The sequence below is a fragment of the Mus musculus genome, chromosome 8 (assembly GCF_000001635.26).
Source record: "Mus musculus strain C57BL/6J chromosome 8, GRCm38.p6 C57BL/6J".
Classification (NCBI taxonomy): domain Eukaryota; kingdom Metazoa; phylum Chordata; class Mammalia; order Rodentia; family Muridae; genus Mus; species Mus musculus.
This window is the reverse complement of record NC_000074.6, coordinates 76,012,842-76,039,561: the sequence shown is the minus strand read 5'-3', so window position 1 is coordinate 76,039,561 and position 26,720 is coordinate 76,012,842. Positions and strand designations below refer to the sequence as shown.

The window sequence follows — 26,720 nt, the reverse complement described above, 5'->3', positions numbered from 1 at the left end:
TCATAGCAGGCCTTGAATTTTTTTATCTATATTTTCCATTTTCATGTTAAAAATTAAGAAGCTTATAAAATATTTTTTTTTTGCATAGGCTATCCATTTTAGTACTTAAAATAGTAAAAATTAACACTGAGTCAGTGTTCATATCCAACTCATTTCGACAATAAGAAGCTATTATATATTAACAGAATGCCATTTTAAATACAAATAATATTCTAAGTTAAGTAAAATTTAGAGATGTAAAATTATCTTAGTAGTTTCAAGTCTCTTCCATGTCAAGCTTTCTAGGTGACAGCTGGTTACATCCGCCTGCTTCTCTGGGATGCCTAAAATCTGAGAACTATGGCTTCAGATGATATGATGGTATAAAGAAAAACTAAGATACATGACATTGCTTCTATCAGTAAATGTTTATATACTAAGCACAAATGTGTTTAAAATATTTGTCAAGCATCCATAAAGAGCTGGAAGCCATTTCTCTCTATATGCACAAAGGCACGGGAAAGCTGTAGCTCTGGCCAACATCACATCTGCTTCTCTTGACTCCAGATCCCACACTCTTTCCTTCCATCACTGTGCCTTTTAAATGCCTTAGTAGAGACAATATTATCTTGTTTGCCTTTTAACCCTCTGGATTATTTTATAAGGTATATCAAACACTTCCTGAAACATCCAATATTCTTTCTGCTCTAAAATTGTTTTCATTTGATTTTTTTCTCACCATTTTCTTCTTAATTTTCCCTGAATAAAGTCTTCCAAAATATTGTCTGAATTTTTCTGAATAACAACAGCTGTTCATTCCCAGGTTGGCTGTGACCCCAAAGCAGCAATGGCACCGAACCAATGTTCTCTCCTTGACAGCATCAAGAAAATGAACATTTTCTGGATCCTGGGCCCTGCCAGATCCTTTTCATGTCTGAACCCACATGAGATAAGGACAAGAGTGGTGTTAAATAAAAATACACTTCTGTCATTCCATTTGGACTTGTGCAAGGTCAATAATATAGAATCTAGATGTGATTGTATTTTCATAAGGAATTTAAAACACTTATAGGTTACTATTATATAATCTATTCTTCAAGCAGGAATGCATTGATATGAGACTTGATTCAAAACCGTCTAGAATCTTCCCATTAAAAATAAAGGGAAGGAAACTTCACAGACTTCCCATTTTTCTGGTGAGTTTTTGATGCACAATGAACCATTACCTAAACATGACTTCCTTTAACTTGTGAGTCTGGGAGTCAGTCATGTGTTCTCTGTTTAATTAGCTGGTTCATCCAGGTCCAAGTCTACAGTGAGCTGATTCTGTTCATGTCTGTAACACTTTCCATATCTGACCCATCCATGTGTTGATTAGTCAGAATTCAGAACCAGAATAGCTAAGATGCTATTGAGATTTAAAATGGAAACTTTCAAACTATCTTTCCTGTCACTTACAAGTTCAAGGCCAACCCAAATCCAACAGAGAGGGCAGAGTGTGGAATCCATCTCTGGTAAAAGAAATTCTGAATTGTTGTGTTGGTATTTCAACAAAAAGAAGACTGAAAGGTCAGGTGTTTTAAACATGCTACCTACCACGTCTCTTTTATACTAAGATGCAGAGAGCTACTCAGTGTCCATTTTCAGCACTATAAAGGGTTCCTAGAATGCAGACATGGAAAAGATAGTGTTATGTATGGAAAAGTATCAAAATATGCAAGAAAGGGTCCTTCTGTTGGTGGTGACAGGAACAGGATGGGAAAAGCTGAGTGTAAAAAATAGCAGGTACTCTGGTCTCTATTTTGTGGCTAACTGGGGTTTACATAGGGTAATGAAGAGTGAAGTTAAGAGAAAAAAAATCTGGGTAGAAATCCACAAAGGTTGTAAAAATAAAAATCAGTATTCCACAGAGTAGACTAGTAGACAAAACAATGCTCAATGTCTAAGCATTTTTGGAAAGGCTTATAAACACAACCATATACAGACAGACAGACACACACACACACACAATCTACACACAGGCATGCACATATGCATACACATGGATAAGGGCAATATTTGCCTTAAACATTGCGAGGCTGTATCTTCCTTCTGATATTTAGCTACTGGTCTCTCCATTTTTCAAAGTCTTACATCCTTCCCATTCCATTTCTCAGTCATTGGCCTTGCCCTTATTGGTTTGTGCCTGATGTGTTACAACAGCGTTACAATGGCAGATTATGGTTGTTGTTTCTCTCCTTTACACAGTTCTAAGAAGAGAATAGTAATAGTATCAACTTGGAATTTCATGTCCTTACTAGTTGACTGTTTTAGTTAGACTATCATTATGAGTCAACTATTTCTTAAGTTCTTGCCATATGTTCCATGCTGCATGTAAATTACTTGTATTATTTTAAATATCCTTTTTCTAACTGCATAGATTCTCTTTAACTGTTTAAAAAATTATATAATAATTTTTATGTATCTGGGAGCTGACTAAGCAGAAGTTGTCTCACTTTTTTTTTTCCCAGAGCTGAGGACCGAACCCAGGGCCTTGCGCTTGCTAGGCAAGTGCTATACCACTGAGTTAAATCCCCAACCCCTGTCTCACTTTTTAAAGGCATAAATTGGAGTGATCGGGCTATGTAACAAGCTAGTCTAATGATCTAGCAGTCTAAGTTTTTTTTTTAAATGAGAACCCTCACCAAGCATTGTGGATTGTGTCCAGTTGAGGCTTCTGGTGAGCAAGTTCCAAAAGACAAGAAATAAGGGGTTTGTGTCAATCCAGGATGCATATTCTCTTCCATCCATACTTTTCTAAAGACACAAACTAGTTTTTTAAAAAAATGAAACTACCATAACCAAAGACAGGAAATTTGTTCCTAAGAAATACTTCTCAGCATGATGAAGTATGTACTAGAACTTGGAATGTAAGACCAGTAGAATTCTGAGTTCAAGGCCAGCCTGGGCTACATCATGAAATTATATTAAACTATTATATTGAAATAAAACCAACCAGTCTAGAAAGATACTGAATGGTTAAACCTCCTGCTGCCATTTTATCCCTAGCACCCACACAGTGAAGCAAGATAAGTAACCCTGACAGGTTGTCCATTCACTCCGAAGTGCATAGCATGTCACACGTATGTACACACTAAATAAGTAAATAAATTTAACTAAAGAAAAGTCCCAAACAACAAACAACAAAATCCCACCACTTCTCATGTGAGGTACGTTGGGCAAAAAATGATGAGGGGTTTTGAATGCCTTCAGAAAAAAATGCAATATTGTTTATGTTGAAATGGATAGAAAAGATACAATCTGCTCACCTCTGCATTTTTATGTTTATATAAGTCCTATGAAAGATATAGTAAGTACTCCTTACAATTTCTCTCTCTCTCTCTCTCTCTCTCTCTCTCTCTCTCTGTGTGTGTGTGTGTGTGTGTGTGTGTGTGTGTGTGTGTGTGTGTGTGTGTTTAAGCTACTGATTCCAAATCGTGAAATCATAGGATGAGGATTTTGCTTACAGGCAAAAATGTTGGCCTAGCATACATGATGCCCTGGGTTCAATCCCCAGTACTGAAAAACACATCCAGATAATGAGAGCTCAACTTCTCTTCACTTACTTGTACTTTCTGGACATACAGATCATTCTCCATGAACAATGTGTTAGCCTTTTACAGACTTCCTCCTCTCCACAATATATTTTTCAACTTTTACCTCTGCAAGGAGATTTTCTGAGAGAAGATTAGCCTATAAAAACGCTTTAATTTTCAATTACACTTTTCATAATATCTACTCCTGTAGATTCTATATTTCATTCAATGGTTGCTTGTTTCTGTGCCCATTTTTTTTTTTTTTTTTGAGGTCAAAAGTATTCTAGAGTCACATCCTTATTTTTTTATGTATTGTTTATTAGATATTTTCTTCATTTTCAAATTGTTTTGGTTTTTGAGACAGGGTTTCTTTGTATAGCCTTGGCTATCCTGGAACTCATGCTGTAGACCAGGGTGGCCTCGAACTCAGAAATCCACCTGCCTCTGCCTCCCAAGTGCTGGCGCCACTGCCCGGCTCTCCATTTTTTATTCTAATGAAAGATCTATCATAATTCCAAGAAGGGAAGAGATTCCCCAGGTTCACAGCATGTGAAGGAGGCATTATTATGGCCAATGGTTCCTTCTCTATTTGACAGCCCTCATCTCTTTAGTTTCTCTGGATGTTACTATAGCTACCCTGTTTTATTTAAATGCATTTTATTGCTACATTCTCTTTACCTGTCTCTGCATATCTGTTCTTGATTGAAGTACTCCACACATCAGTTTCATGTACTCAAGTTACAACCCACAAAATGTAACTTTGTTTAAAGATAAAGGTTTCTTATTATCATTTTAGGCATTTTTAAAATTTGTTTGTTTTATATCCTGATCACAGTTTTCTCTCCCCAGCCTCTCACCCCACCATCAACCATTCCTCCTCAGTTTCTCTTCAGAAAAAGGCAATGCTCTCAAGGATATTAACCAGCCTTGGTATATCAAGTTGCAGTAAGGCTAGGCACCTCCTCTCCTATTAATGCCAGACAATGCAACCAAGTAGAAGGGAAGGGGCCCAAAGGAAGACAACAGAGTCAGATACAACCCCTGCTCCCATTGTTGGATGTCCTACAAGAAGACCATACTACACAACTGTAACATTTGTGCAGGGGGCCTAGGTAAGCTCTGTGAAGGCTTCCTGGTCTGTAGTTCAGTCTCTGTGAGCAACTATGGGCCCAAGTTAATCGATTCTGTGGGTTTTCTTGTGGTGTCCTTGACCCCTCTGGCTCCTACAATCCTGTTCTCTTTCTTTGCCCTCTTTGTCAGGATCCCCCAAGCTCCACCTAATTGTCTGGCTGTGGGTTTCTGCATCTGTTTCCATCAGCGGCTGGGTGAAGCCTCTTTGATGACTGTTGAGCTAGGCACCAGTCTAAGAGTATAGCAGAATATTATTAGGAATCATTTCATTGATTTTTAATTTTAATTTTTTGGCAGTCGAGTTTGGCAATGAAAACTCCCAGGAATTATTTAGAGTGAGCTAAGACTCCTAGCAATGGAGGATACAGACCCTGAACCAGCCATTTCCTGTAAACAGGCAAGACTTCCAATGGAGGGTTTGGGACACCAATCCAAACACAAAACCTTGGACCTACATTTTGTCCTTCCTACAGGATTTGCTGACATAAAGGTGGCACAGAAATTGTGGGACTGGCTAACCAATGACTGGTCCAATTTGAAACCCATGCCATAAGAGGGAGCCCAGCTCTGACACTGTCTGGATAACCAAGAACCAGAGGCTGGATAGACCAGAGACCTCCATGTAGCTAAGGTATTTTAAAGGTATGAGTGCATTAAAATAGAGGTGTTAGGATGGAGCAAGACATAAGCAGGAAGACTGATACTCTGATAGAGATATCAGGAATACATACACATACTCACACATTCACACAAAATCATGGAGAGTCACACGGTAGCTCAGAAAGCTGAGCCAAGGAGATAATGTCTGGAGAAACCATACTATACCATACTAGGTAGCACCTGATTTGGGGATTATGACCTTTAGATGTCATACATTTTGTTGTTGCTGCTTCAGTTGCTCAGTTTGTAAAGGTCTATTATGTCATCCCTAAAAAGTTACATGTACTTTAAACTCCATTCTGTAGCCATGCTTGTAGCCATGCCTTCAATATCATTATGCTACATTTGGAGTGAGTCTATTCTCATTTCCTGGTAGGTTTTGTTTCAATATAAAAATTACAATAATCTAGGGGAATCTTCAGCAGTCAGAAACAAAGCACATATGAGCCTCAGCAGTATCATTCTTTTTTGAGATTTATCCACCTAGTGATCTCTGAACTAAAATACCAGCCATATTTCCAGGTAAGGAAATGGGAAGAAAAGAGGAAATTTGATCAGGCAAGTGTTATTTCAAATTAGATCTCTGTCACTTAAGGTTTTTTTGCCACCCAAAATAAAATCAAGGAGATCTTGCAATATTTAAATGCTTATCAGGAACTAGTGATATTCAGCCAGAGCACCATACATGCTGTGTGGCCACAACAACATGTGCTATAAAAATAGAATCTCTGTGTTTATCTTTTTCATCCTGAGAACACACTGTTCCACCAGTGGGTTTGTTTTGCAACCTAGAAACATGAAGAAGCTGCATGGCAAAATTCTAAGCCATGCTTATGTTTGAGTCTGGCTTTCTTATTGTCTGCCAGTGTCTTTAATGTGTCTTGACACATTTTTAAGCTCAGTATACAATTTTTCTTCAAGCCTGAGGAAAACAGGGTCATTCCTCTGAGAAGAATGAGTTTTTGAATTACAGGGAATGGGTGAAACGTGGAATAATAGTTCTTACCCTTTCAAAGTGCTAGTAACAGGTTTAGGAAGGAAATAATTCAAGTCGATGCTGTGTGTACACCTGCCACAGAATTCAACCAATGTGCCAAATTGTTGACAAATGAATGGTCTATGATAATATTTAGAAAACATTTTTAATAATATCCAGCACACAGACAAACCACAACATGATGAATTTGAGTCACACCTTAGGGAACAAAAGACATCATATAGACACATATCTATAGTGGTAGTTAGGAAGGAAAATTGTAAGAACCTATGATTGTTGTGGGTGCCTTCTTGTCTACTATGCCATCTGAGGCACAGGGCAGATCAGGAAAACTATAAAAAGCAGGAATGAGTTACGCTACTACATCTATCATAGTGCTCAGTGCAATCCACTCCCTCTGGAAACAGGACAAAAGAAACAGCAATCCTCCCTAGCCCACTCTCCTTCCCCACACCCCTAGCTCACCTTCAGCCCAACCTCCAACAATGATTACTCAAGTGACAACTTGCAAACAAAATAGAAACTTATAGGACATCACTGGGACAAAATGGACTCTAGAATCAAATCTCAGATCTTCCCAAACATCAAACTTCCTCTATGACTGAGAGAGGGGTGTGGGGTTACTGGGAGAAGACAACTTTAAATAATAATTCTTCTTGCAATTTCCCTAAATATATCCTTTCCTCTTCTAGGTCACTATTGACCCCAAGAATGACTAAACTTTGGTCAGCTGAATCCACTTTTGCTCACGATCAGCCTGTAGAAGGTGACAATAAGAGCACCCAGCACACTCAAGACCTGAACTCTAACACACACTCTGCTCTGTGGACCTCATTAATATGGAAAAGACCACAGTCGGAGAGAGGATAATGTTCTGACTTGGAAAGAAATTCAGAGCTGCCCTCTCTGACTTAAAGCTTCAAGGTGCATATAAATAATTCACAATGTACATTATTAACTTGTTCATAAAGTTAACTTTTGCTAGAATTTCACCAGGCCACTATATATGAAAAAGAAACCTTTCTCAAAGATAATTTGAAACCAGTATTCAATAGATTCATTATCAAGAAGGAAGTTTTAAATCTTACAATATATTATTGTAATAATAACAATATAGGGTTTATTGAATTTTATTTCATTTTAAAGGTTACACATTATGACTTAAACATTACTTAATGTATGCATGAACCAAAGCATTCAATGCAGCATTGATAGGTATAATTTTATGATTTTATTCATCAATTAAATATATTTAATAATAAAAGGAGTAAAAAAATTTTGAAAACCTGACCCATAAGAGATGGATATAAATGAAGACATTTCACACTCTTCCCTCCCTCCAGGTGCCTTCTTCTGAATAGTTATGTAATCAGCCATACTGTAGAAACTAAATTGTCACCTTTCACTCAAAAGTTTATTGTGTACATTTTTTAAAACTGGCTTTAAAGACCTTATTGGGATTAGCCACCACATACTGATTAGCAATATTGATTGTAGGCCAATTTACTCATACTCACTAGTCATGAAAATCTAGTATCTCCATAATGTCTGCCTTTAAAAGAACACACGTACTTTTATTTTCAAGCATATATATGCACTGCCTTGAAGCACATGCTAAAATGAATTATAGAATTAGATTTGAAAGGGAATTAGCAATTAAAACATTCATACATGTTTGTCTTCAAATGTTTATATTGAATTAATTTGTAACCTAAGCAGTGCATGTCAGAGTCCCCAACTGTTCCACTCATACTAGGTAGTAGCAGTTTAACTCTTACCAAAAGTTTACAACTCCTAGTCATTTAGGTTTTGTTGGTGAAACTGAACATGTTTTATTTGTGAGTGGGGGATTGTGGGTTGTGTGCTTTAGTTCTTTTAAAATAAATGTTTTGCTCTCTCCATTATTATATTAATATATGAGATATACTTTTGCTTGAGGCTATCATTACATTCTTTTATGTGGTACATGCTGACAATGTATTTGTTGATGATATTTTAAGGATATCTTTATTGGTATGGAAACTATGAATAGTAATATAGCATATTTACAAAACAGAATACTATTCAGACTTAAAATAACAGAAATTTTTTTATTTGCCACAGCATGGAGAACATTAAATAAGTGAGACACAGAAATACAAACACATGTGATCTCATCTATACGTGAAATATGCACAGTTGAACTCAGAAGAAAAGTGTATATTGGGTGGTCCCAGAGTGGGCAAAGGACTGGGAGATACTAAAGGATATACAAGTTCATGAGATCTATTGTACAACTTGGTGACTCCCGTTATTAACAATGGATTATGAATCTGAAAACTGCTAAAAATATTTTTAAATACCATCTAATAGTACATTCCCAACACAGTTCAAAAAGTGGTTACTTTTCTCCTTGCTTTACCTAAACAGGCTCACAGTTTCAGGATATAATCCACCATGGTGGAGACAGAATGGTAGGGGGAGTTATTTGGCCATGGCATCAGAAACACCAGGATTCTTGCTCACATGTTCATATATTAGGTATACTACCATATTTAGAAGAGTTATGGGCAATTCATAGCTAATAAGAGAGGGAAAATCAATGTTTTCCAGAGATGGGCCCTCTAATTGGTTATCCAATACTGTGTGATCAGCCCTAAACACATAATATATTAACAACCTAAATGGACTCAGCAGATTGTATTTATGTATTTATTCATGTTTGAGTGTGCATGTGTGTGCATCTGTGTGTGTGTGTATTTGTGTGTGTGTGAACATGTGTAAATATGTGTGTGCGTGTGTGTGCATGTGTGTGTGTGTGTGTGGTGTATGTGTGTGTGTGTGTGTGTATGAGAGAGGGGGTAATAATTATTAAAGGAGAAGAGGCATGGATAAGAGGAGTGATGGAGGATATGGGATGTGGTAGGAGTTAAAAGTATGAGGAGGGGAACTTATGTAAATACTATACACATATATAGAAATGGATAACATTGAAATTTTTCAAAAGAAATGCTGCCTGTCACTTTGTCTGGCTTCCTTCCTTCCCTTTTTATTCTGTCTACAATCACATTGTATAGTGCAGTACTGTTCACATTTGAGGTAGGATTTCCTCTTTAGTTAATTCCTTCCAGAAACTCCCTAAAAGAAATGCCGAAGGTTCCCTCACTAATGGCCAACCCAATAAAATTGACAATGGAAATTGAACAATACAATCATTCTCCTGAAAAGGTGCTTTGTATTTATTAATCAAAAATAGTCTCCAGTGAGGTTTTTAACATTCTTTCACTAAAATGTTTTAAATTCAATAATCTTTACTAATAGATTGTTAACTTAGACATAAGCGAACACTAATAGCCAACTAAGTTTGAAAGGGCAAGTGCTGCTCTGCCACGGTTTTTCCTTTTGCAAATGTGTCCGCATTGACCCACTTGAGTGTAAGCCTCTGGAGCGCAGCCAAGTCATTTTCTTGTCAGGGCATCCTAAGAAACATGGCTGCTACTCAGGAGGTTCTCAGGCTATGCCATGAGACAAATGCATGGAGTACTGCCTTCTCAACTTTTGTACCAATACTTCCCACATGTCATTAGTCCCGAACATTTCAAATAATAGTTGGGAATCCATGTTGTATTTGTGGCCTTACATGTAATACCTCCAGAATCTCCTTCTTCATCGTATAAGTTTAAACTGAAATACATAACTTCATCTAAATGAAACTTCTTTCTCTTCTTATTTTTAAGATGTTTTCTTCTTGAATCAGCAATGGGTAATTAAATTTTTCAAATGTCACATCAACATATGTTGAAGACATCATTTGTTTTTTCCTCCTTTGACTTATTAATATGCTAGATATTATTAATGCATTCTGAAATATTGAATCAGTTTCTGGATCCTGGATGGAATCCCACTTGGCCTTAGTGAATTATTCTTCTAGTGTACTGCTGATTTCTGTGTTCTAATGTTTAATTTAGAATGTGCATTTCTGTTTCTAAGTGAGATGGGCTTCTAGTTACTTTTTTGAATCAGAACTCCTGGCTTCAAACAAAGGGGTTGCGAGTTTACTTTCCTATGTTACAGAACATTGCAGGATACATTACTTTCCCTATTTGTAGCAAATCTCAATTCCTTCACATACTTTTCCTTTATGGGAGTCAAATTTTTATTTTTATATGTCCTGTTTGTATAAACATATGGTGCATATTATTAAAGATAATGATCAAACTGCTGTGTGTTCTCTCTTCTTAAAAATCTTTAGAGAAATATCTCATAATGACATATGACTGTTTATCACCTAACTTAACTACATACATTGTAATTTCTTTGAATGTTTGCCCATTATCAGTGTATAGAGCAGTGTAAGGTAAAATCTTAAGAAAGTTTAAGGGCTGATATTAAGTTGGCAAAATCTCTGACATTGGGCCAATTTCTTGGTTGAATTTAGTACTCTTCACAATAGTACAGATTCAGGAACTTGCTTTAACTAGAAGTAATTGGTGTCATTAAACATCAGTTACATAATTTGAAATCAACATTAACTTGCATTTCAGGCAAATGAAAAACCTTCCTTGGTGGATTTGAAATTAGACTGAGGAAAGGTGGATGCATAGCACATCCAAGCCTCTGCAGAAGACCAGGCTACTTTATTTTATGTCTTGGTTGGATACAAATACCACAGCCTTTGCAGAGTGAACATAGTTTCTGGTGTTGCATCATTCCAGAAAACTGACATTCTGGTAAACACAACAGTATATTGTTGCTATAATGTAATATAATATAGTATAATATAATATAATATAATATAATATAATATAATATAATATAATATAATGATAGTTTAAAAAATCTGAGATCTGGATAACTTCTTCCCCAAATACTTCTATAGATTTATATGAAACAATGATAAATTGAGCAAAGTATAATCCTTCAAAAGCATTATTCATGTTTTGAACTAATTATAGTCTTTCTATTTTTATTCTAGTGTGGGGTTAAAGGAGATCAAACAAATTATGCATATACATACACACTTTTACACAATGTTCCAATTTTATTAAAAGAAAAATGCATTTGTATAGTTAGACTTAGTGGTGTTTGAGCGTAGCTGTACTGCTCATATTAACCCTGAAATCATGATTCTCCTGCCTTAATCTCCTGAGTCCTGGTCTTATAGATACACACATCTGAACTCATTTAAATTATGTTATTTTAATTTTTCCCCAGAGTCAATTTGGGCTTATTCTACATAAAAGATGGTAGGGGCTGGTAAAAAAAACTTGGAGGAATACTGGGATGCAGGGAAACACATAATAAATGCTCCTGTTGGAAACAGGGAAGTTGATGAACCCTCCTGGACAACAGAAGAAAAAGAAACCAAGCTTAGGTAGACAGTTGTCATTTTCGGCCTTATCCTAAACTCTGTAAGACAAGCGAGAAGTTTCTTTAATGAATGTGGCTGCCCTTGTATTTGGAGCATAGATATTCAGAATTGAGAGTTCCTCTTGGAGGATTTTACCTTTGATGAGTATGAAGTGCCCCTCCTTGTCTTTTTTGATGACTTTGGGTTGGAAGTCAATCTTATCAGATATTAGGATGGCTACACCAGCTTGTTTCTTCATACCATTTGCTTGGAAAATTGTTTTCCAGCCTTTCACTCTGAGGTAGTGTCTATCTTTTTCTCTGAGATGAGTTTCCTGTAAGCAGCAAAATGTTGGGTCTTGTTTATGTAGCCAGTTTGTTAGTCTATGTCTTTTTATTGGGTAGTTGAGACCATTGATATTAAGAGATATTAAGGAAAAGTAATTGTTGCTTCCTGTTATTTTTGTTGTCAAAGTTGGCATTCTGTTCTTGTGGCTGTCTTCTTTTAGTTTTGTTGAGGGATTATCTTCTTGTTTTTTCTAGGGCGTGGTTCCCATCCTTGTATTGGTTTTTTTCTGTTATTAACCTTTGAAGGGCTGGATTCGTGGAGAGATAATGGGTGAATTTGGTTTTGTCGTGGAATACTTTGGTTTCTCCATCTATGGTAATTGAGAGTTTGGCCGGGTATAGTAGCCTGGGCTGGAATTTGTGTTCTCTTAGTGTCTGTATAATATCTGTCCAGGCTCTTCTGGCTTTCATAGTCTCTGGTGAAAAATCTGGTGTAATTCTGATAGGCTTGCCTTTATATGTTACTTGACCTTTTTCCCTTACTGCTTTTAGTATTCTATCTTTATTTAGTGCATTTGATGTTCTGATTATTATGTGTCGGGAGGAATTTCTTTTCTGGTCCAGTCTATTTGGAGTTCTGTAGGCTTCTTGTATGTTCATGGGCATCTCTTTCTTTAGATTTGGGAAGTTTTCTTCAATAATTTTGTTGAAGATGTTTGCTGGTCCTTTGAGTTGAAAATCTTCATTCTCATCCACTCCTATTATCCGTAGGTTTGGTCTTCTCATTGTGTCCTGGATTTCCTGGATGTTTTGAGTTAGGATCTTTTTGCATTTTCCATTTTCTTTGATTGTTGTGCCGATGTTCTCTATGGAATCTTTTGCACCTGAGATTCTCTCTTCCATCTCTTATATTCTGTTGCTGATGCTGGCATCTATGGTTCCAGATTTCTTTCCTAGGGTTTCTATCTCCAGCATTGCCTCACTTTGGGTTTTCTTTATTGTGTCTACTTCCCTTTTTAGGTCTAGTATGGTTTTGTTCATTTCCATCACCTGTTTGGATGTATTTTCCTGTTTTTCTATAAGGACTTCTACCTGTTTGGTTGTGTTTTCCTGTTTTTCTTTAAGGACTTGTAACTCTTTAGCAGTGTTCTCCTGTATTTCTTTAAGTGAGTTATTAAATTCCTTCTTTATGTCCTCTACCATCATCATGAGATATGCTTTTAAATCCAGGTTTACCTTTTCAGGTGTGTTAGGGTGCCCTGGACTGGGCGAAGTGGGCGTTCTGGGTTCTGATGATGGTGAGTGGTCCTGGTTTCTGTTAGTAGGATTCTTACATTTACCTTTTGCCATCTGGCAATCTCTGGAGTTAGTTCTTATAGTTGTCTTTGTTTAGAGATTGTTCCTCTGTTGATTTTGTTACCCTCCCTTTCTTAGAAATGGGAACAAAACACCCATAGAAGGAGTTACAGAGACAAAATTAGGAGCTATGACGAAAGGATGGACCATCTAGTGATTGCCATATGCAGGGATCCATCCCATAATCAGCTTCCAAACGCTGACACCATTGCATACACTAGCAAGATTTCGCTGAAAGGACCCAGATATAGCTCTCTCTTGTGAGACTATGCCGAGGCCTAGCAAACACAGAAGTGGATGATCACAATCAGCTATTGGATGGGTCACACGGCCCCTAATGGAGGAGCTAGAGAAATTACCCAAGGAGCTAAAGGGAACTGCAACCCTATAGGTGGAACAACAATAAGAACTAACCAGTACCTGGGAGCTCTTGTCTTTAGCTGCATATGTATCAAAAGATGGCCTAGTCGGCCATCACTGCAAAGAGAGGCCCATTGGACACGCAAACTTTATATGCCCCAGTACAGGGGAACGCCAGGGCCAAAAAGGGGGAGTGGGTGGGTAGGGGATTGGGGGTGGGTGGGTATGGGGGACCTTTGGGATAGCATTGAAAATGTAAACGAGGAAAATACCTAATTAAAAAAAAAGACAAGCAAGAAGAACCAGAGATTGAGTTCATTGCCAGTAGGTTCATGGACACATTTATGACTTGACATGTTTGGTTGTTCTCTCTTAAAAAAAAATTATTAGATATTTTCTTCATTTACATTTCATATGCTAACCCCTTCCCTAGTTTCCTCTCCAAAAGTCCCCTATACCCTCCTCTCTATACCCTGTGAATCTCTGCTCCTTTCTGAAGGAAAACAGAGAGAGAAGGAAGTAGATCTGTAGGAGGGGGAGGTGTGAGTTGGGAGAAGTGGACAAAGTTAAAACTATGGTCAGGATGTATTGTATGAGAGAAGAATCTATTTTCATTAAAAAGTATAGACTAGTCATTGTAATTAGGAACTTAGGTGGGAATTAGTTATTTAAATGAAATATTAATATAAACATCAAATTGAAATTTATTTTTCTATAGATTTATATTAATATGTTATTATATTACTGCATTATATCTATATGTGTGAGTGTTTTGCTTGCATTTATTTATGGGCACCATAATAATGCCTGGTGCTTGTGGATATTTGAATAGGGTGTCAGGACCCTTGGTACTAGAGTTAAGGATGGTTGTGAGCTTCTGTATGGGTGTTAGGAGTTGAACCCAGATCCTTCAGGAGAGCAATAAATGTTCTTAGGTACTGAGCAATCTCTCCAGACCTTAGAACGTTCTATAAAAGATTATATTTATTCTGGCACTTTTTCATATAAAAGCATTTTCACGTCTGTGGAGGCTACTCTAAACATCTGTAGATACGATGAATCTTATTTTTAAATGCCTTGAATGAATACTTGAGAAATTCTATATGCTTTCTATAGTTTCCATGAAGATTAACAGTACTTAAACACAGATAAAGCATGCCATTCGTTCCCCCTCCCCTTCTGAGCATTTAATAAAAATGGGGGGGGGGGAATTAGCCAAGTATTGGATAGGCCAAGATCCTTGGAAGATAGGTTTTTATGATTAACATACAGTCCTTCCATTGATAACAGACCTGGTAGCTTTTCAGTAACTAATGGAAAATTCACCAAATGTGAATAAGGTTTATACAGATCTCTACTCCAAATTCAGTGTGACATTAATAAATAGGCCCTATTATATGTGACACAGGCACGGCTGCTCCACTCAGGTAAGTTGCTATTGAGGATTTTGCCTTATGGGAAAAACAAAAAACAAAAAACAAAAAACCACAGCACAAGGAAAAGAAAGAACCCGTATTTTCCCAATATACACCCATTTTATTAAGTTCAGGAATGCCAACTCCATCATCCAATACAGTCACCAAATCACTGACGTGTTAGTACTTTATCAATCATGTTTTAAACGGTTTTTGTTGCTGATGCTATAATTCTAGAACTTTCCCAGAATCCTTCACTTTCATCTGATAATGAAAGGCATGAAATGAACACAGCATGGTCAAGAAGTGACAAGTCTGAGCAGTACTCATTTTGTTGCATCAAATTTCACGAACAACCCCACACTGAGACACTTACTTGTATTTTCAAGTGTCATTTCCCACTAGATAACCTCTGTTTAAAGCAGGATATCTTGGTCTCTCATTTTCATAAGAATTGTTTTTAGATGAGGCAGGCTATGCATTTATTGTGTCTAAAAAACACAAGAGATTCAGTGGGAAAGGATCAGATATTCCTCACAGGATTGAAGAAGAGCGATGGGGGGCTGAAGACCTATTAAGCTCTATCCTGAAGCAGGGTGTCATAGCAGAATTTGTAAAATATGATTTTAGCTTCAGAGAAATATTTAGCTACTGAGAAGAATACATTTTCCAGCCAGCCGTGAAGCTGTTTAACATTTAGTACTGTGGCGTGAAAAGTTTATAAGGGATTTCTTTGCCTTTCCTATGAAGAAAATTCCCTGAGGATGCCTCCTCAATCCTTACCTTAAATTATATTACAGAATTTTGGGATGGTGATGATGTTCATTGCTTTTGTAAGGATTTTGAGCTTGTGAATTATTTATTTACCTCAGGTTAGTAGCACAGTACCCACAAATATTCTCTAACAAGTATTTCTGTATTTAGGAGTCAGCATGAAATACTGTAGAAAGAGAACATTGGTAACTTAAAAATGATTTCTATACCCTGAACATAAACATGCTGTAGGAATGATACTCGTTAGGCACCTTCTACTACTGTTGGTAATATGTAGTGTTTCCTATCATTTCCATTGAATGTGAGATCTTCACTTCTGAAGTCAATTAACACCAATGTGTCTTCTCTATATCAAAAATGGTATTAGGTAATGGTAAAATAGGTGTAATCAAGAAAAGTTCCTATAAAATATAATGCCATATACTATCTTTTTAAAGAGCTACAAGAAAATAACCTACTGTAAACAGATATTTACTAAGCTCTTACTATGCTTCAGAAACTATAGCTGGTTGCTGAAAATTTAAGAAAAGATAATAAAGACGTGATTGATGCTCTCCCATAATACTGAACAGTAAGAGGAAATTGAATATTTACAACCACGTGAGACAAGATCAATTCTGAAGGGGAAGTAAAGGAGAGAAATGGTAAGTTTGTTCTCTGATCTGAGACACCCATCTGCTTTTGCTTTTGAACATCAATTATCTGATCCCAAAGATTAGTGACTAAAAAAAGACAGTGGCTACCCTCAAGAAGAGGCTGTAGGCATCATAACAGATAAACAAGTAACCCCTATCTCTCTTACAGAGAGAGATGAATCAGGAAATGTATATCTTGAAGGTTGTTGTATGGAGAGTTGTAACCAAGGCTTATATCCAGAGCACTGTGACTTTAACTGTGGGTTCTGATTCCATATTGGGATCCTGTAGCAGAATGGGAGAGATTGTGAAATATTCAACAACAATGAATTTTTTTTTGAATTTTCAACAAAGAAAAGTTAATTCAAAATTAATTTATCTGTGGAGTTTCTAGAGTCCTTGTCCTTGCCACATGGCAGGGCATTGCTGCAGCTCTCTTTGGCACACTGATTTGTGCCCTGTGTGCCATCACTCCACTGCACCAGTCAACAGATTCAACTTGAAAAGCCTCAGGTCAGATTTGACAGTGCTGCTTGCTATAAATTAGAGTGGTTTACTATATATACAACATTTTCTGTTTTCACTGAAGTGTAAAGGTTTAATTATGAAAAAGAATGACTTTTAGTATTTCCTTACATCATTCATCACCAGGTATCAACTTGGATTGAATTATAATGTTTTATTTTAAAAATTGTTATTTGAGTTGCTGACTTGACTTTCACTAAACAGTCATTCAGGGAATTTTGGCTTAAGATTACAGCAGTATCTCCAAAATTTTCTGAAATGGTCTTAAATATACTTCTGCCATTCTGTACTATGTGTTTATGTGAAAAGACATTGGTGATCATAAAAATTGATGTACCGAGCAGCTCTGGAACATGTTAGATCTTCCGCATTTTTACAGTATCAAGCATTTAGCTAAGACTTATCCCTTTATGTAAAAATGAATAAGCACATATGCCTCATTATGATGCACATTTTCATTAGCTTTTAAAAATGGTAAACATACCTGTCCCTAGACTCACTGCAGGCTTCTGTGTCATATGTGCATCAGTAGGTGACAGAGAGAAGTGAGCCTATCTCTACATTCAGTGTTCTGACCTGTGAACATTGGAATGATTAGTGGCCTAACATTCCCCTGAAAAAAAGGGAGCCCAAGACAACAAGCAGGAAGGTGCCAGGAAGGCCCAAATAGTCTCACAAGATAGAAATCAAGCTGGAGAATAGAAGAACTCCACCTGGGGCCATGGGCCTCAGGCAGGAGTGAGCCCTAAGACAGATGACCCTTGCAAGAGGCCACTTCAAATGGGCTGGCTGAGGAGCTAGTCGGAGATGACCACCAGTCTGTTTCCATACAGCTCTGGGAGGGGGAAAATACTGTGCCTGAGATGACCTTTGCTGAGCGTTATAATGCACTAGTGGGACATAGTACTCCTGAAGTCACTGCAGAGGTGACCCAGACACTCGTGGTAGTGAAATGGAAGAGGAAGAAAAGCAGAAGAAAGTGGGCACAATGAAGAGAGACAGAACGGGAGACTCAAGGGTAATGAGAAATAGCCTCATGTGAGTAGCCTATAATGTCACCTGGGACCTTGGGAGGGTCCTGATCTGTGATGCCACTGGGAGCCATATTTGGTTCTTTGGCCCTGTAACATCAGGGTTCTGTTACCACCAAGACCATGCTAATGTACCTGGTCTGGGCTGCCACCTGTGAACACATTGATGTCCAGGGTATGTGCAAAACTAGCCCCATCCCTCACCTGGGCATTGTGGGAGATCTAGACCTAGAGGTATGAAAGCAAGAGAGACGATCCTGTCCCTAGCCAGCTGCAGTACTAGGGAGAGCAGGCCCTGCACATTCCAGAAGTTGTGGGTGAACTGGCACCAAGGGAAATGTATGTGGGAAAGTTGGCCCTACTACTCGTGTCCCTGGAGTGTCATGGTCATGGGAGATATACACTTCTCCAGCCTTACCCCTCACTACCTGCAGCAGGCAGAAGACATGGTCATGGGGTCATGAGAGCAGGAGAGCTGGCTCTATTGCTCACCTGCTGCAGCACTCAGGAGTGTGGATCTTTTACCTCACTCTGGGCAGCACAATAGAGGTGACCCTAGAGACAGAGGCATGGGCAAGCCTGTCCAAGGTATTGAGAGCTAGCTATACCACTTGTCAGCTGTGGAGTAGCATGGGCAAGCAAGGGAGATATGCCCTTCCCTCCTTACTCCTTATAGAAACTTGTTATAAAGTCCCAGACTATTAAGGAAAACCTCATTGAGTTTCTTAAATAAAAAGAAAGTAAAGATGTCAGAGAAATGAGGAAAAATTATTTAAATTGTACCAGCAAAGACTTAACTGGTATTTTGAGAAAAGCACAGACTACAGCTCTTTATTTAACAAATGTTTGTAATGTCTCTCTTGTTTTTCAAAGCATTATATAGATAGGAGAACATCTGTAGTCAGGAGAATGAGGAAGTTACTCCAGCTTTTAACTTCAAGTATTATTCTGTGTATTATTCATACTGCTTACATGCACACAAACTGGAGAATCTTTGTTTTCTATCATGGTACCACATGCTTATTACCCCAGCACTTGGAAGACTAATGGGAGAAGACTCATGATTTGGAAGGCAGTTTGCACCACAGAGTAAGTTCCAGGCCATGCTAGCCTCCAAGAACCTGTACTTTAAGAGCAACTGCAAGGCATGGAGACATCTCAGTGGATGAAGTGCCTATTGTGCAAGCATGAGGAGCTGAGTTAGGATCTCCAGCATTGATATAAGGATGCAAGAGCAAAGTGCAGGTCTGTGACCCCAACACTGTGAGCAGAGATGAACGGCAAACAGCAGAGTCAAGGCAGTGCTTTCTGGTTGCTCAATCTAGCTAACAAAATCTTTCAAGGCTCACAGAGGACTCTGAAAATATACAGTCTCCACTGTATAGGAACTGAAAAAGACAATTGACATAGGCCTTTCATCTCATGGATGCACACACAGTGTACTAGCACACACAAGTACACATGCATGCATCTCATGTGTGTGCATGCACACACACACACACGCACACACACACACATACACACACACTCTTATCTGCTAATAATTTACTTTTTTGTTTGTTTGGTTTTTTTGTGTTTTTTCCAGACAGGGTTTCTCTGTGTAGCCCTGGCTGTCCTAGAACTCACTTTGCAGACCAGGCTGGCCTCGAACTCAGAAATTCACCTGTCTCTGCCTCCCGAGTGCTGGGATTAAAGGTGTGAGCCACCATGCCCAGCTAATTTACTTTTAAAATGCCTTTTTTTAAATGGAAAATTAGATTTTCCGTAAGAAAAACTGGAAAATTGTCAATTATACATTGCTAACTTTTAAAGTCTCCAAATGGACAAAATAGGAAATTAAATGTTCAAATATTTATTCATTTCCATATGTGCATATATGGTGACCAGAAACTTTTCTTTTAGCTAATTGAAACATGTAGGATTTTTAAAGTAATATTACACTCTAAAATTCAAAATAGTAGGCATTTCTATTGCATATATTCATAAAAAACAAAAGTAGTGTTTATATTTTGTGAAATGTAATTAAGACTTTTGAGCTAGGTAATTAAGATGGTAATATAAGAAAAACAAAAGCAAACAAACAAACAGATGAGCAAACAGAAAACCTTTTTGTACAATCAAACACTAAATCCCTGTACTGTGAATTATCAGAAAGGCTTCCCTATGCAGCATCATGTATTACCCTAATTATGTACCTATATAATATATGTGCAGAAATATACATACAGCAGAATAAATTCATACGCTATTCAGTAATTGATTTTTTTCTTCTTTGTTGTTTATTTTTATGGTTGTTTTCTGAGACACAGTGTTACACTGCAGCAAAAGATGTCCCTGACTGAGATCTCAGCAATCCTCCTGCTTCAGCCCTGACCTACATCTCATAGCAATCCTCCTGCTTCAGTTTGATATTTTAGCATGAGTTGCCACACCTAGCAATAGTGTAATTTTATTCAGAGATTCAAAGTATTTTTGATGTGATGCTGGACCTCTGGAACCACAGCTAGAATGTGTGCCTTAGATATCTGTTATATGCTCAGTGGGTAGCCAGTTCAAGAGACTTTAAAAGTCCAGGTCACACATTTAGATTTTACCCATTAAAAATTGCTTATCATGCACATTAGCAAATATATTAGTATTAATAAGAAACATGTTTCCAAGTACAAATTAGGCATTTATCATTTTCTAAGAACTGGATATGGAAAAAAATCAAGAACAGAACAAAATTAGTGATTTTTCTCCAATAGCATTCTTATGAAATAAAAGCATTTGACAAAATGTGTGGGAAATCCACATGTGGCACCGAGCCAGTGAGGAGGCTCTCACTGCCTCACAATGATTCTGTGAGACACCGAGATTCTTACATTAACATGCAAAGTCTTCCCGAGAGTCCGATTATAAAAATGCAGTCAGTGAAATTAGAATAGAGCTCAAAAATGTGATGTGCTCACTTTTGGAACCAGTAAATATTAATTTTTATATGTAATAAGATACTTTAAAACAGAGAGCTACTTTTAGTCATAAAATGTAGAATGGTTACATTGTTTTATGGGTTTAGGTAATGCTAAGTAATTGATATTATATTACCATGCTATGTGTTAAATCTAGAAGTAATGAATACTTTCCTTTCGAAGGAAATTTTTGGAAATATTTTTTTAAAACTGAATGATTTCCACACAAGTTCAATGGATGAGTGAGTAGTGGATATAAGAATCTTCATGAAACAATCAAACTTTGAAGTTGTTTTGAGATGAACCTTTGTTCTAGTTTTAATGAAATGTTTATAATGTTTGTATGTATATAAAATCAAGCCCAATGAGTGACATAATATTCTTAGGAACCATGCCACAGCTGAATTGCATTGCTATCACCTAATGCATTAGAAAACCCCCAAAACTCAAAACTTTGTAACATTCGCCAATGTTATTTTTATATAACTCTATAGAGGTCTGAAGAGCTAGTAAAATTTGCTTAGATGTGTGTGCCTTCTGCATGAAAATGTTCCTAGTAAATACTCTTATTTTTGAGATCCCCATAACTTCTATAGATTTTTAATAAAGCTGTATGCTTCATGTGTTACTTAAAGGCTACAATCAATAAGTATCAGCTATTTTGAATTAATTTAGACCATGCATTGTAGAACATTTAATATTGCAAGCATTTAAGAGATCAACTGAGCTAAACCCAATGTTTTATATGGAGATAAAATGAGGTCCAGAGAGGCAATTTTATTGACTCCAGTGAGCCAGTTAATGATAGAGCTGAGATCTGAAACCAGTGAATATGAAATATTTACTCACTTACATTTCTACCCTACCACACACAGTCTTACCTCACGTTTTATTGTGAGTTACACAGTGTTTTAAAATTGTTTCATGTTTATATCTTGTTTGAATAAAATATTAACGTCCTTCTGAACTGTCCCTCATAGGGTGTCACAATGCTCACTGTTCAGAGTATGCAACTGAGATACTCACATTTAGCCACATCACCCTTTATCTGTTGCTTTAGTAGCTGCCTCACTTTCTCCGATCCCTGTAGAATGAAATATAAAAAAGCAAACCATGCTAAGCCGGCAGTGCACTGGCAGACTGACTGGTCAGGCACCGGTGAACTGGCCAGCTTGTTCTCAACTGCAGAGATTCTCTGACGCAGAGCTCCGAAATCTCTCCACCCAGCTCCCTAAGTTCCCACTGGTGGGTCTTTACCATGCCAGCCTCACACTTCCAAATTCCCACAGCCTTTTGGGGTGCATGCACTTCTTGCAAACCCACGCTTTGCCGCCATACCTTTCTCTCTGGAACCCAGTTGAGTCACCACATGAAGGAAAACACCACACAAACTTAGTTCAGAATCAATAGGTGACTCAATTGCTGGGCACATCAACTAGCATCCTAATTTTGTAAACTATAATAATTATAACTCGTCCTGTGGCAAATCCTGGAGGATCAGCCATCTAAACCGGGGGCCTCTGGTTAGCTACATATTGTCCTTCAAGCTCTTCCCATCCCAAAGTAAGACAACTTTTGCTGCCTCTCCTCTTCCCCTCTCCCACCTGGAAGTCTAGCCTACTTCTTGCCCACTGATTGGTTCCTAGAAATCTTTATTCATTAGGGAAAGGTTCACAGGATGTAATCTGAGTATGTGATTCACTCCTCCTCCCAGGTAGCCCCTCTTGGGGAAGCAGAATTAGCATCAAAATACAAACAGCACCAGGGCTATCCACTACAGCTTTCCTCTAGATACACTCCCTTTCTTTCATTCAAAAAGAATGAGGTTTTAAGAGATAACAACCAAACATGACAAAGTGATATATAATAAAATAAAGCAAAACCATCACACTAACACTGGACAAGGCAATGTAACAGAAGGCAAAGATCCCCAGAGTAGGCACATGAATCAGAGACCCAGTCACACACTTGGGAGTCTCACAAAATTACTAAGATGAAAGCTCTGCTATATCCATAGAGGGCTTGATGAAGACCCATGTCTGCTTTGTGCTTGCCAGTTCAGTTTCTGTGTCCATATGAGGCTTGCTTAGTTGATTCAAAAGACCTTTTTCTTCTAATGTCCTCCATGCTCTCTGGCACTCGAATTCTGTCTCCTCTTCTAGGGGGTCCTCTGAGCTCTGAGATGAGATATTTGAAGGAGACATCTTGTTTAGACTATCTCTTCATAATGTACGGGTGTAGGTCTCTGCATCTGTTCCCATGTGGTACAGGAAGAAGCTTCATATAATGACTGGATAAGGCACTGATCTATGAGTACAGCAGAATATCATAAGGAGTCATAGTACTGATGCCATTGCCCCATCAACCAGTGCTTAGTGTTTTGTTTTGTTTTTAATGTAAGCTTTCAGGGCATCTTGGATCCACTTTTATTGCGTCCCATAAGTTTGGGTATGATATGTATTTGTTTCTATTCAATTCTAGAGAATCTTTAATTTCTTTATTTCAGTCTTGACTCATTTTTCATTCGGAAGAGAGTTGTTCAGTTTCCATAAGTTTATAAGCTTTCTGTTGAATCTGTTGTTGACATATACCTGGCTTTAATCTGATAGGATGCAGAGAGTTATTTTAATCTTCTTGTGCATGTTGAGATTGCTCTGTGTCTGAGTATGTGGTCAATTTTGGAGAAAGTTCTGTGAGGTCCAAAGTAGAAGGTATATTCTTTTGTGTTTAGGTGAAATGTTCTGTAAATATGTTAGGTGCACCTGGTTTATAACATCTGTTAGTTCTAGCATTTCTGTTTAGTTTTTGTCTAAATGACCTGTCCGTTGCTTAAAGTGGGATATCGAAGTCTCCCACTATCGGCGTGCGAGGGCAAATATGCAATTTAAGCTGTAGTTGTGGTAGGTAGGTTTGTTTGTTTGTTTGTTTGTTTTAAAAACTTGGATGGCCTTACATTTGGTGTGTAGATGCTAAGAAGTTAAATGTCATCTTGTGGACTTTTCCTATAATGAATATGTAGTGTCCTACATTATCCCTTTTAATGAATTTTGGGTTGAAATCTAATTTGTTACATATTAAAATGACTACACTTCATTGCCTTTTAGGTTTATTTACCTGGAATTTTTTCCAACACTGAGATTATGTCTATCCTTGATATTGAGGTGTGTTTCTTGGATGCAGCAGAAGGATAGATGCTAATTTGCATTCAATCTATTACTCTGTGTCTTTTTACTAGAGAACTAAGACCCTATTGGTATTGAGAAATATCAGTAACCAGTAATTGCTGAGTCCTCTTATTTTGTTGTTCATTGTTGTTGTTGGTGGTAGTGATGGTGGTGGTAGTGGTGGTAATGGTGTCTCTCAATCTGTCTCTGTCTCTGTCTGTATCTCTGTCTGTCTGCCTCTCTCTCTCTCTCTCTCTCTCCCTCTCTCTCTCTCTCTCTCTCTCTCTCTCTCTCTCTCTCTCTCTCTCTCTCTCTCTCTCCTTCTCTCTCTCTCTGTGTCTGTGTGTGTGTGTGTGTGTGGTTTTCTTCTTTTGATTTTGCTGGTCTGATATTATTTATACCCTTTGTTTTTAGAGGGTGTAGTTAAACCTCCTTATGTTGGAATTTCCCTTTTATCATCTTCTATGGGGTTAGATTTGTTGATAGATATTATTTTAATTTGACATTGTCATGAGATGTCTTATTTCTTCATTTGTGGTTATTGAAAGCTCTGCTGGATATTGTAGCCTGTAATGACATTTGTTGTCTCTTAAGAGTCTGCACATCTGTCCAGGCCCTTTTGGATTTTGGCATCTCAATATAGAAATCATATGTGTAAGTCTAATGGGTGCTCCTTTATCTAATTTTTTTTTCTCTTTCAGCATTTACTATTCATTCTATGTTTTGTACAGTTATGTTTTTGATTTTTATGTGGTGAAGTGACTTTATTTTCTGGTCCATTCCATTTTGGTACTCAGTAGGCTTCTTATACCTTTAAAAGCATTGCCTTCTTTAGGCTAGACCAACTTTCTTTTATAATTTTGCTGAAAGTATTTTTCTGAGCCTATGAGCTGGGATTCCTCTCCTTTCTTTATTCCTATTATTCTTAGATTTGGCCTTTTCGTAACGTCCCAGAATTCCTGGATGTTTGTGTCAGGAGTTCTTTGGAGTTAATTCTTCTGCTTTATCTTCAATGCCTCTGATTCCTTCTTCAATCTCTTATATTCTTTTGTTGAAGCTTGCCTCTCTATAGTTCCTGTTCAAATTCCCAAAATTTTCATTTTGAGAATTCTTTCAGCTAATGTTTTCTTTATTGATTCTATTGGCATTTTTGGTTCTTGAACAGTTTTATTTGTTTCCTTCCACTGTTTTTTTATGTTTTCCTGGATTTCTTTAAGGGTTTTGTTTATTTCCTCCAGTTGTTTGTGTTTTCTGTATTGCTTAAAATATTCATTAATTTCTACTTTAAGGCCTCCTATCATCTTTATAGAGTCAGTTTTTAGGTCTTTTTCTTGTGCTTCAGTTATATTGTTATATTCAGGGCCTGCTTTGGTAGAAAGGATGGGTTCTAGTGTAAACCCTGACTGTTCTTGTATTTTTATGTTGGTGTCTAAGCATCTCTGCTTATTTAGGATGCTCATTGATCTTGATTTGGAGGGGTGAATGCTTTGTTCCTTGGTTTCAGTTTCCTCTTTGGATTTTCAGAATATGATGGCTGTGTGTTGCCTGATAGAAAATTTTCTTTGGAATTGGTAGTTGAGACCACTGGAATTCCAAGTAAAATGCATTTCTGGATACTGGAATATGACATTTAGGAATGGGAATAGGCTAAATAAAAGTCTAAAAGGTTCCCAAGAGGGAGTAGAGAGAAAAGCAGAATGTTCAACCAGGATTTACTTATTTTTGTCTCCTTTAAATGGAGGGAGACAGTGTAGAGAGGGTCTGCTGTAGCACTGGAGATGTGACTGGAATATTTTTTCTAAAAAAAACCAGGAAATGTATGACAGCCTCAGTACCTCCCTGGCAGGAGTGGTCTGTGTTTAGCAGAGGGTGCCTGCTAAAGTTTGGGTGATAGAATTAAGCAGAAACTTGAAAGAAGAAGATTAGGAGGTTAAAGCCTATGAGTTGAGTTGTGCTTTCTTTACTGCAATGAAAATACATTTTTTTCTTCTTTTCTTCATTGTTATATATTCAATTAAGTATTTCCCATAGAAAAAGCAGCATATTATAAAATATTTGTTTAATATAATATATCACTTATGATAATACTACATCTGGACATCTCAAAATGACTTTGTGTTCCTCCATGAATGTTAACTGTAAGATGAAAATCCCCTAACAATTTCCACTTCAGACTTTTGTTGTCTCCAGTAAAGAAGCTGAATATGCATAATGAATGCACAGTGACTTGCACTAGACACTTTTAACAAGGAGAGATGATATGATTCCAGGTCACCTTCTTTTTTAGTCACTATATTTCTAGCTATTTATTTTCCCGTTAAGAAGGTGTACCTCAGCGCTCCCTGGGACTAAACCACCAATCAAAGAAAACACATAGTGGGACTCATGGTTCTAGCTGCGTATGTAACAGAGGATGGCCTAAGTTGGTCATCAATGGGAGGAGAGACCTTTGGTCCTGTGTATGTTCTATGTCACAGTATAGGGGAATGCCGGGCCAGCAAGCAGGAGTGGGTGTGTTGGTGAGCAGGGGAAGTGGGGAGGAGATTTTCGG

At 37.5% G+C, this 26,720-nt stretch overlaps 1 non-coding gene across 1 annotated transcript; it reads left to right on the top strand.

The window, feature by feature from the left end:
• The first annotated feature begins 17,506 nt into the window (after nucleotides 1-17,506).
• Nucleotides 17,507-17,633, top strand: Gm22544. Its single transcript, XR_003947712.1, has one exon. It is a non-coding gene; the product is annotated as a small nucleolar RNA SNORA17 (small nucleolar RNA).
• Nucleotides 17,634-26,720: the final 9,087 nt, after the last annotated feature.